The sequence below is a fragment of the Tamandua tetradactyla genome, chromosome 7 (assembly GCF_023851605.1).
Source record: "Tamandua tetradactyla isolate mTamTet1 chromosome 7, mTamTet1.pri, whole genome shotgun sequence".
In the NCBI taxonomy this organism is placed as follows: domain Eukaryota; kingdom Metazoa; phylum Chordata; class Mammalia; order Pilosa; family Myrmecophagidae; genus Tamandua; species Tamandua tetradactyla.
The window spans coordinates 155,163,589-155,176,853 of NC_135333.1; positions in this window are offsets into that span (position 1 = coordinate 155,163,589).

Sequence of the window (13,265 nt, forward strand, 5' to 3'; positions counted from 1 at the left end):
CAGTACTCTTGGACAGTTATGACCCAATATTTTAGACAGGCATCTTCTTATTTCTCTTAAGTGTTTCATCAGGATGTGAGCACTCTGAGATTCTCTAATGGCGCCAATCTATTGTAATATGTAGACAATTTATTGCTATGTTCCTCTATTAAAGAGAATTCCTAGAGATTCCATCTATTTACTCCAACATCTAGCTCAAAATAGACATAAAGTCTCTAAGGAAAAATTATAGCTTACTTGGGAGAGAGTTCACTACTTGGGACATGATTTAAATGCTGGAGGAATTCACCTGTCAGACCCCATCCCAAATAAAAATGATCCAGCAATTCCCTAAACCCCTGTCAACAAGACATTATGGTATTCCTTAGACCCGCAGGTCACTGCTAACTCTGAGTTCCAAAGTTTTCTTTGTGGTGTCACCTCTTTATGAAAAAAAGGCCAAAACACCTGAACCCTTACGTAGGGATGAATCTTACAGTCAGGGCTTGAAACTACTTAAGATCTCCTTATGAACTCCTCCAGTCTTGCGGCTACCAAATTATTCTAAGCCATTTATTCATTCATGAAAGAAATGGATAGGCTCTTGGCTTACCGACACAAAAACATTAGGGAAAACAAGACCTGTTGCCTCCCTGTTATAGCTTACAAAAAGATTCTGTGGCTCAAGCTTACCTGGTCTGTTTGAAAGCAGTAGCTGTGGATGCAAAAATAGTTAAAGCATCTGCATAAATAACACTGGATAGTGTTGTATATTTGTGAATTCTTCATACTGTCCAAAGCCTCTTAAATTCTGAATTTACTCAGCATCTACCCTCCAGCCAATTGACTTCCTATGAAATCTTTTCACTCTCATCCTCCAATTTAATTCTAAAAAGATGCAGTACTCAATCCTGCCACACTATTGCCTCTGCCAGATGAGGGAGATTCTCATAACTGTGAACTAATTACCTCTCAATTAAATCCCTGTGCTGACTGACAAGAAATGCTATTGCATAACCCTGACCTCATTCTCTTTGTTGATAGGTCCTTTATCTGAGGAATTAATTGAAAATTTCAAGTTAGCTATTTAGTCACAACACAATTTAAATTAGTTGAACGATGTAACTTACCCCAACTTACCTTGGCTCAACAAGCAGGTAGTATGCTCTTACTAGAGCTTATGTACTGTCATCTCAAAATACAGAGAGCATTTATACTGACAGCCAACATGCTTTTAGGGTTGTCCATGATTTTGGAATGCTATGGAAACAGAGGGGTTTCTTTAACTGGATTCTTCATACAGAACAGACAACTAGTTAGTGACTTACTGCCACCTTACTTCCTTGGTCTGTCACCATTTTTGAAAACTGAGGTTCACACCAAAAAATAAAAAAACAGAACAGGAATATGAAGGAATTGCTGTAGCATATTTTCTTACAAACACAGCTACAATAAATTCACCTTTAGATGTTCTCACTAAATTTTCTTTCTTAGAAACATCAATCCATAATTTTAATCCAATATATTCAGAAGGTAAAGCAAGACAAGGTCCCTTTGTCAAAAAATTAATTTTACCTTGATGAAGGATGCATTTTTAATTCTAACAGACTTTTTGGGAGAATAAAGGCAGTCACTTGATACTCCCTGAATCTATAAAGAAACCAGTCCTTCAAGTTCTACATCCCTTCTTTCACCATAATGCCAACAAATGGGTCAAATAGTAAATGAATATTGGAGGGGAAATTTTCAGAAGGATACTACCCATATTTACAATACAAGCATACTTGTTTGATTGCACATTGCAGATACTGCAATTTTACAAATTGAGTTTGTGGCAACCTTGTGTTGAATAAGTCTGCGCCATCTTTCCAACAGCATGTGCTTACTTTGTGTTTATGTCACATTTCAATTAAGGTATGCACATTGTTTTTTAAGGCATAATGCTCTTGCATACTTAATTGGCTACAGTATAATGTAAACATAACTTATATGCAGTAGGACACCAATGAAATTGTGATTCTCTTTATTGCAAAATTTGTTTTATCACAGCATTTGCCTTATTTCTGTGGTCTGGAACCAGACCCACAATATTTCCGAGATATGCCTGTATATGCATAATCTGTCAGCGGTACAATCAGGAAAAAAAATGCTAGAAGTTCTACAGCGCCACCTTCTGGCCCCTTTGAGCATTTGCAACTAGAATTCACTTGGCACCAAGCATAATTATGTCCTGGTCATTTGTTTATTCTCAGGTTAGACAGCGGCTTTACCTTGTCCTAAGGCAGATGCTATCATAGTTGCTAAAAGCCATTTAGAATATGTATTCCCCGACCTAGGAATGCCTTCAATTATTTCTAGTTATTATGTCATTCATTTTTCAGGGCAGGTCAATAAATCTCTAAGATTCTACAAACATTATCATCACCCCTACCACACGGAATCTTCTGGAAAGGTAGAGAGAACAAAAGGCATGTTAGAACTTAAACTGTCTGATTTAGCTGAGGACATTGGGTAAACTTGACCAAAAGTTCTTCCACTGGCCCTTATGGATATTTGAAGTACACGTTTTTTTGGTAACCATAAACTTTCTCCCTATGAAATTGTCGCTGGAAGACCCATGCCAGTTGGCCTACATCTCAGCATTGATCCCCTGTCTCCTTAGCAGGAGATAACCTAATATTGTAAATCTCTTATGACTTAGGTAAAAGGTTAACTCCAACTGGTGCTGAATACATTTTCAGAGCTGAATTTCCCTCAGTCTCTTCATACCCTAACTTCTGGCAATTAGGTGTACAGGAAGAGGCAGCAATCAGACCCTGAACCACAGTTGAAGGGATCTTACCAGGCACTCTTTACTTCTAACGCTGCAGTCAAACCTGAATGGATTGAAACATGGGTTCACATCTCACAACCTAAAAGGGCTCCACCTTCCAACAATTGGACCTGAGCCCAAACAAGAGACCTAAAACTAAAATTTACTAGGACGAGAAGTAGATGACTTTACAGGGTACACAGCTTTCACCCAAGATCATGGAACAATTCCCCACGAACACCTATGTACATTCCTGTCACATTCCTTATCATACTGTTCTCTACAATTACTGTTGCATTTCTATTGCTTTGATATGTCTTTCACACACCTTTTCCATCTTTCTTAGAAAGTTCTGACACTAAAAATGTTTAAACCCTTTTTGCTTGTCTGTTTTTCGTTCTTGGCATGGCCTGGAAAGATAAGGCTATCATTTGTTTTTCCCATACCATTGCAAAAGGGGGAAATCTAACTGATTTTTGAATCTTTCATAACAAATCATAACCTACACATGATGCCAGAGACCCAATTGTTTTATGCATGATCAATAATTCTTGGGTCTCAAATGCCACCTTTAAAAATATCACTTGTCCTCAATCTCTTCTCCTGTCTATCAAATCAGGGTCGTTGCCACAGGAGCTGATTTCTCACTTGACGTTTGTACAAATATCCTGAAAGCCTTCATTTACATCCTATGACAAAGATACCAGCACAGCCATTAGCTGTGAACGCTTCTTCACAACCTGACAAGCTGCAATAATTCCCAATATAACAGAAATGCCAAGTGACTCACTCATATGTCCGTAAGCATCCATGGTATGATATTGACATCTCTGGGGGTAGACTGTACCCCTCTAGGGAAGGGAAGAAATGAAATCTCTACCAGTTGGGCCACTGCCTGCTCAGGTCACTGGGCAGTGACAGGACAATGCAATTATTGACACCTCTTTCTTCCTTTAGAATTTCATATCAAATCCGAAGTTTCACACTGGACTTCTCCACTTAATTTACATTTCTGAGCCAAACGCAAATTGCCTGAAGATGTCACTGATGCTTAATGGATCCCCATTGTTAGACTCTTATTGTCATGGTTAGGAGTAAACACCAGTAAAGATATAATTAAAAATTTATAACAGTAAGAGAAATTGCTGAGTCCAACGCAAAGGCTATTTCTGCACAACATTCTTTAAATTCTTTAACTAGAGTTCTTTTAGATAATAGAATTGTCTTGATCACTTGTTGGCTGAGCAAAGAGCTGTTTGTGCTGTTGTAATTACCAACTGCTGTACTTGGATAATCATTTCTGGGGAAGTAGAAATACAATTATATGGCTCAAAATATAAATCCTGCCTCAGGATCATATTTTAATTCCTGTTGGTTTGGTCCTGGGGTCCTTGGCTCAAGAGGAAACTCCAAACATTGGCATTTTACTGTTCATAGTAATCACAATAGTCTCCTATCAAAAGTGCATGCTCTCCTCTCAGAAGTTTTCGATGGTTGCATCCAGTCATCTTGCCAATGGTGAAAAGATAGAAGTGCAAAGAGAACAAGACCAACCAACCCTTCAACCTTTGTAACCTAGAATTACTCACCTACCAAAGCCATCTAAAACTAGCAGATGCTGAGAATGGGCACTAGTTAGTGCCTTAAATTTTTATAAGTGGGGGGGGATTGATAAGTAAAATCTAGTAGGCCTAGCCAAAGGCACCCCATGCTAAGCCTCATGTCAGCAATACCAAAATCTTGAGTTCTATTCCCTGTGAATTTCCATCTCACCCAGAAAAAAGAGTTCAAATCAGCCAATCAGCCATTGCTAGCTCTCTATTATTATTCCAGCTAACTTCCCCATTGCTAAGCAACCACCAGCACTCGCCATAATAGGAACTGTAGTCTGCATTAGCCAATGAAAACCTCTTCCCAAGGTAGCCCCTTGTTCTGTCTATAACATCCCACTGCTCTCTTTGTTCAGCAGAATTCCTCTCAACCATGTGGCTATTGGAATCTCCTTAATTCTTAAATTCATTCAATAAAACTTTCTGAGATCCAACCAAATTTTGCTCATTTTTATTTAATAATACATCTATCCACAGTGTATTTAATCTGATCATCACCTGATAAGGTGATGAGTACTTAGGCTTGCAGTTTTTGGTGATTATGTGTTAAGCTGCTTTGAACATTCACAAACTAGTGTGCGTGGAATGTATTTTAATTTCTTCAGATAATTATCTGGGATGAGATTTTGGGGTCACATGGTAACTATATGCTTAATTTTAGAAGAAAATGCCCAAGTGCTTTCCAAAGTAGGTGTGCTATTTGGGATTCCACGAGTAATATAAGAGAGTTCCAGTCACTCCACATCTGTAACAGGTATTTTCAGTCATTTTTATTTGAGTCATCTTGCTCTCTGTGTGGAAGTGTATCACCTTGTGGTTTTAAGTTATAGTTTTCTAATGACTAACATGTGTTGAGAATTGCTCTATTTTCTTATCATCCACATAGCTACTTTAATGAAAACATTTTGCCTACTTTAATTGCATTGTCTAATTATTGAATTGCAATAGCTAAATATAGCCTATATATAAGTCCTTTATCAGATATACGTTTTGAAACTATTTTGTCCATTAGTGTGTTGGTAAACGTTTAACAAATGGATCTCTAGGAAAAAATAAACAAATAAACATGATTTTTAGTGTTTACTGATTTCCATGGTGCAGACACTTCCACCCTGGCCAATTTTAATTTACCAATGTAACATCACTGGATGCAGAATATTGAAGTGATTGCCCTAGTAAGTTCTCATAGGTCAATGCAAATCTGGCTTCAGCATGCTATTTACTAATTTTGTTCCAATCTATGCCTTTAATTTTCTTATGAATATCATTAGAAGAGCAAGAATTGTTGCTTTTGATGTATAGCATTCTGCTCCCACAAATTTTAAAATGCTACCTGTTGTAGTCATTTATCACTGTTCTCAAGTATTCCAAGTTTCTTTTCCTTTTGGGAACATGGAGGGGTTTTGCATGGCCTTGGCCATGAACTTACTTTGACCAATTAAGTGCAGAAACTTTAAAAGTGTGCTGCAGGCTCTTTCTCTGCTGTGGAAGCATGCATTGAGCTTACTGTAGTCACAGCTAACTACATCGAGCAAAGCAACTCCAGGTAAACAACACTGAACAAATCACTAACTGAAAATAAAACTTTTTATATTGAGCAGCTAAAATTTGAGATTTCTTTGCTATTGTAGTATAAACTAACTTCTGATACATACAAAAATAGCAATGAACTACATAACTAAAATGGCAGAAAAATATTCTAGACGGTAATAGAGTAACTATATATATAACACATGTGGATTACCAATTGTGAATTAATTAAAATGTAACAAAAATCATACTGTGAATGATTTAAAGATAGGTTAGGATTTTACTTTATAGACCTAGGGTTAGCATAAATATAAACATCAGAATTATAACTGCAAACATCTCTGTTTAAAATAGAACTTAGAATGTATATGATAGGTAAATGAGGACTTTCTATTTACCCTTTTGATTAAGAGATATTGTTGACAGATTTAAATTAGAGAGCTGCATTTTGTCTCCTCAAAAAATATTCCTGTAAATTATTGCCAGTAAAGCATATGAGCTATATTCTAAACAACCCCTGACTAACATCTTTCTTTATAAAATCATTTAATACATATTCATATATTCATTGAGTGATCTAATTTACAATCTTAAGTAGTTAAGGATACAGAATGATGACTTAAATAAATAGTTGCATTTCAGAGTTGGATTCTTCATAGATTAGATTTGCATTTCCATTTTTATTTTGAAAGCAAACTCTGTGTATTTGAAATCTCAAAACTATGTCCACTCAGGATTATACGTAATTATCCTGATAATTAAATACAAACACTGGCACTAGAAATGTATAAAAGTTTAGGAAAATTTCATGTCCAGACTTTGGATAATTGTCTTTAATCACTAACAATATTTTCAATGTGTTATGATTATCAGAATGATTTCATATTACTATATAATTCTCTGATTAAATAATAGTATTATACTGAGGAAGCAAACCTTTGGGTATTATCAAAACAATTAACATTTAAAATTCTGAAGGTAAAATGTATTAATTCACCTTTCCCTGTTAATATATTTACTCAGGTCACCTTCATTAATTACTAATATTCTTTAACTATTGATGAAATATTCAGTTTTCAGGCTTCTAATTCTTTAAAGCCATAAAAGTCGTCATAAGGGAATTGAATTTTCCTTTATGCCATCATAATATAAAATTACTATAGTTCCTCTAACATAATTATTTGCAAAGAATTCATTATCTCTTTCTATAAGGACCTTTCCAGTGATTTGTTAGTCACAACTTTCAAGGCACTACAAATGTGCATTATTCTGAAGCAACAAAAAATGTTGGATTATTAAACAGAAGTAATGTGATGTAAAAAGGTATAGCAAGAAAAATACAATTTGAAATTTAATATAATAGGTAAATGATTACATTTCCATATCAAAAGCTATTCAAAATACCAAATACAAAACAAGCTTTTATGGCCATATACCAAAATGAAATGTCTCACATAGGAAAGCATGCTTCAATTGATATGTTTGATTCAAACAATAATAAAAATACTTTGCCATTTTTAGGTCCAGTTCCATCATCTAAAATAAGAGCTCTCTGGGAATAAGAGGAAAGACAATGTATGACTGAACAAGAAGTATATATAAAGCATGGAAAAATTACACATTGTTCTTATTGCATAAAAGAAAGGGTTACTCACTAAGTATTTGACTCCTTTTTGGAACCATAATAATTTGTCAGATCATCATTAATGTTATTAATTATTAGAAAAAAGAAAATATGGTTAAGATGTCAATTCTACATTAATTGATTTATAGATTCAATGCAGTATCAACTAAAATCCCAAGAACTTATATTGCAGAAATAGAAAAACCAATAACCAAATTTATTTGGATGGGCAGAGTGCCCTGAATAGCTAAAAATTTCTTGAGAAATAAAAAATGAAGTCGGAAGTCTCATACTACCTGACTTTAAGGTGTATTACGAAGCTAGGTGGTCAAAACAGCATAATACTGGCATAAAGATAGGTATACTGACCAATAGAATCAAATAGAGTGTTCAGATATAGACCCTCTCATCTATGGACAATTGATCTCTGATGAGGCAGTCAAGCCAACTCACCTGGGACAGAGCAATCTCTTCAATAAATGGTGCTTGGAGAACTGGATATCCATATGCAAAAGAATGAAAAAGGATCCATATCTCACACCTTATACAAAAATTAACTCAATATGGATCAAAGACCTAAACATTAGAACTAAGACCATAAAACTTTTAGAAGAAAATGTAGGGAAATAATATCTTATGAAACTTGTAATAGGAGGTGTTTTCCTAGATCTTACACCCAAAGCATGAACATTGAAGAAAGAAATAGATAAATGGGAACTCTTCAAAATTAAACACTTTTGGACATCAAAGAAGTTTGTCAAGAATGTAAAAAGGCAGCTTACACAATAAGAGACAATATCTGGAAACCATATATCAGATAAGAGTCTAGAATTCAGAATATATAAAAAGATTGTTCAACTCAACGACAAAAGACAAACAACCCAATTTTAAAAATGGGAAAAAGACATGAACAGACACTTCTCAGAAGAGGAAAGACAAATGGCTAAAAGGCACATGAAAAGATGCTCAACTTCACTGGTTATTAGAGAAATGCAAATCAAAACCACAGTCAAATATCATCTGACACCCACTAGAATAGCCATTATATATAAAAATATATATATAAACTGACAAATGCTAGTAGGCGATTCCTCAGGAAACTAAGTATAGAATTTCCATTTGATCCAGTAATACTATTGCTAGGTATCATTCAGAGGACATGAGGGGAAGGACACAAACAGACATTTGCACACTAATGTTTATAGAAGCATTATTTACAATTGCCAAGGAATGGAAATAGCCCAAATGTCTATCAACAGATGGGTGGCTAAACAAGCTGTGGCATATAAAACAATGGAATATTGCTAGCTATAAGACACAATAAAGTCGTGAAGCATGTAAGGACATTATGCTGAGTGAAATTAGCCAGAAACAAAAGGATAAATACTGTATGGTCTCATTAATATGAACTAACATTAATGAGTGAACTTGGAGAATTTCAATTAAGAACACAGGTTATCAGGAGATAGAAATAGGGTAGAGATTGGGTAATTAGAGCTGAAGGGATACAAATTATGCAACAGGACTGATTATAAAAACTCAGAAATGAATAGCACAATAATGCAAGTACACTGAATGAAACTGAATGTGAGAATGATAGAGGGAAAAGGACTGGGGGCACATATGAAACCAGAGGTAAAGATAGATGATAAAGACTGAGATGGTATAATCTAAGAATGCATAGAGTGTACAATGATAATTTAAATGTACAAATTAAAAATATCTTTGCATGAGGAAGAACAAAAGAATGTCAGTATTGTAGGGTGTTGAAAATAGATTCATTCATATTTTATAACTTCGACTACTGTGTGAGACTTAAGCAAGAAATGTTTATTTTGTACAAAATTTATATTTTGACTAGTGCATTTCCTAATTTAACTTATATGGACAGTTTAATTGAACACCATAAGTATATGGAATCCTGAATAGGGCATGAAATTTTGTTGTTTTTTTCGGGTTGGTGTGATGCCCCCATAAATCCCAGAGTGATTTCAACAGTTAATAAAGAAGTATTTGTAAAGTCCCCTTGGGGGAATAGGGAGAAAGGGGAAAAATTCACCTTCCCCATTTGGAAAATTCCTGACATTCTTGCAAGCTGTGGGAACAACCAAATCAATAGGCTGAGCCCTCAATCTTTGGATTTGCCCCTATGAAACTTGTCCCTGCAAAGGATAGGCTAAACCTACTTAAAATTAGCCTAAGAGTTGCCCCAAAAGAATCCCTTTTGTTGCTCAGATGTGGCTTCTCTCTCTCTCTCTCTCTCTCTCTCTCTCTCTCTCAGGTGACACGGCAAATGAACTCACTGTCCTCCCCCATTCTACATGGGATGTGGCTCCCAGGGGTATAAATCTCCTGGGCAACATGGGACAGAAATCCTAGAATGAGCTAGGACTCAGCATCAAGGGATTGAGAAAACCTTCTTAACCAAGAGGGAGAAGAGAGAAATGAGAAAAAAAAAATAAAGTGTCAGTGACTGAGATTTCAAACAGAGTTGAGAGGTTATCCTGGAGGTTATTCTTATGCATTATATAGATATTCCCTTTTTAGTTTATGGTGTATTAAAGTGGCTAGAAGAAAGCACCTGAAACTGTAGAACTGTGTTCCAGTAACCATGTTTCTTGAAAATGATTGTATAATGATATAGCCTTTGCAACGTGACTGTGTGATTGTGAAAACTTTGTGTCTGATGCTCCTTTTATCTACAGTATGGACAGATGAGTTAAAAATATCGATAAGCAATAAACAAATAATAGGAATAAGAAAGGCTAAAATAAATTGAGCAGCTTGAAATACTAGAGATCAATGAGAGGGAGAAAAAGGGGTATGGCAGGTATGAGCTTTTTCTTTTTCATTCTTTTGCTGGAGAGATGCAAATGTTCAAAAAAAAATAATCATGATGATGAATACATAACTATGTGATGATACTGTGAGCCACTGATTATAACCATGGCAAGAATGTTTATATGTCAAGAATGTATGTATATTTATTGTTTACAATAAAAATATTTAAAAAAAAAGAAAAAAGAAAATTATTATTGATATGTGTAATTATTTTTTTATCATGGTTTACAATTGGCAATAGATCTTTACTAAATATTGGTGAGTAGGTTCCTAGTGATCTTGCTTAGAAATATTAGCTGTGTTTTGACTAATATGAATTGTGGTCCAAAAATCTCAGATTGCAATTTAAAATTAAAAGAATAATAATAACTAGGTGGCACTTAAGATGAGTGTTCTTTTGCATATATATAATTTCTTAATTTTCACAACTCTTTGGGGGGTTGTGGAAATTTTGAAGTGTAGAGAGGTTAAGTGATTGAGTTGAATAGGTAAATGATAGAATTGTTCTTTGTATTCAAATTTAATGTCATGTATATTCTGATAATTCTCAAATGAAGAACATAGATATTTGAATTACACAAACTATGAAAATGGAATGCCTAACCTCAGTCAAACCCAACTGCCTATTCATGTCTACTTAATACAGCTGAGCATTGCTGGAGAACAATGGGGAATAGTCTCACATTAAAAATAACTATAAATCCCAAATAAAACAACTTCTTGGAAATTCTCATGTGTATTTACAGGCTTTCCTGTTCTCTGAGGTGACTATTTCAAAACTTTTCTTCCAAATCCCAAACTCTCCTTACAGTCAGTGCCACTCTTGTCTCACACTTTGCAGGGAAAAGTGAAATAATCAGATAAGAACTCCCTGATGTTATCAGCATTAAGTGTAGTAACCCTGGAAAAACAAGAAATGTAGCACGAGTGTTTGGGAACATTTCAGGCTCTGTAAAAGGATTCTCACCATGTGTTTTCTGTAGATTGCCAATAAATATAGCAAATGCCTGTGCATATTCTCTTCAATTCTTCCATGTTGCCATGAAGAAAGGGTCCCTGGTCCTTCTGAAGGCCTTGCGCCCTGGCTCATAATTCCATTGGCTTTTGTTTAGAATTTCCACAGGCTAGACTTTCTGACTAAAACATGATTCTGGAGGCTAGAAATCTACAATCAAGGTGTCAACAGGTCCACGCTTCCTTTGAAGGTGGAGTGTTCTGATGAGGGTCAGCAATCCATGACATTTCTAGTCTTGCAGCAGAACTCAATCTCTGCCGCAGTTATAGGGGTGTCTTTTTCTATCACCTGCTGTGTCCACATTTCCTTTGCTTGTAAGGACTCTAGTCATAATGGATTACACCCTCATCTGGTTTGGTCTCATCTCAACTAATAAAATCTACAAAGATCCTATTTTCAAATAAATTCACATTCACAGGATTTGGGGTTAGAATTTTACATGTCCATTTGGGGGACAGAATTTGATCCATAGCACTTCAAAAAGTCATGTTGTTCCCATATGCAACATAAATTTACCCCATCCAAATATCCCAGAAGCCTTATGCCATTTCAGTAACTATTTTAAGTCCAAACTTGTATCTACAACAGTTATAGGTATGGCCCATCCTGAAGCAAATTTCATCTCTATCTTTGGATCTATAAAACATTGAAAACAAGTTATCTTCTTCCCAAATGCAATGGCGGGACAAATATAGGATAGACATTTCCATTTCAGAAGGGGTAAAAAAAATAGAAGAAAGAAATGTGTCATGGATCCCAAGCTAACCTGAAACTCAGCACCTCTCTCCAAATACCAGGAATCCAAAGGTCCCTTTGGCCCAAACCTCTGCATCCATGGTTCTACCCTTAGAGTCATTCTTCCTTCATTCTGCCCCATCTCTGTCCCTATAAGTCCAGGCAATATTTTTTAATGATAGGAAATTCTCCAAAAACCTTGCCAATTTTCTGTGTAATTCACAGTTTCTAAGCTTTCAGATCAGAGGGCTCTCTACACATCTTTTTGTATGAACACCTTTATTGATGCTTCTTCTTAGGTGGTGGATTGTATCCATGAGTCTTATTCTAAACTGTTTAACAAATTGTTATCTGACCACACCTTCAGACATGATTCCAGAGCACACTATCTGGATAAGTTGAGAATTTTCCATATCACCAAATGCTGGTTCCTTTTTGCTTAATAGTTCATTCCTCAATCTATTCCTTTTCTCTCACATTTTACTATAAGCAACAAGGAGAAACAGGCTATATCTTCCATATTTTGCTTGGAAATCATCAGTTAAATGCAAGTTCATTGCTTATAAACTTTGCTTATCATCTGACATAGGATTACCATTTTACTCAGTTTTCTGCCGTTGTATAACAAGTATTGATCGCCTTTCCTCCAATTCCCAATAACACATTGATCAATTATTCTTAAGGCCAGAAAACATTCATATTTCTACTAGCAGTCTCTTCAAAGTACCTTAGGCCTTTTCTATTAAGTTCAGGCACTTCAAAATTCTTTCAACTCCTACCCATTACCCAATTTCAAAGCCACTTCTATATTTTTATATATTTTCTACAACAATACCCCATTTCTTGGTACCAAAATCTGTATCAGTCAGGATTCTCCAGAAAAAAAGATCCGACAGAATATGTGTGTGTATATATGCATATTCATATGTGTGAAAAGAGATTTATTATACAGAATTGACCCACACATTTGCAAAGGTTGGGAAGTTCAGATTCCTTAGGAAAAATTGACAGTCTGGAAATTGTGGTAAGAAATGATGTTGGAGTCTTGAGATAGAAATTCTTCTGATCTTTAGAACCCTGAGTTCTTGCTGTAAAAACCTGCAACTAATTGAATGAGAC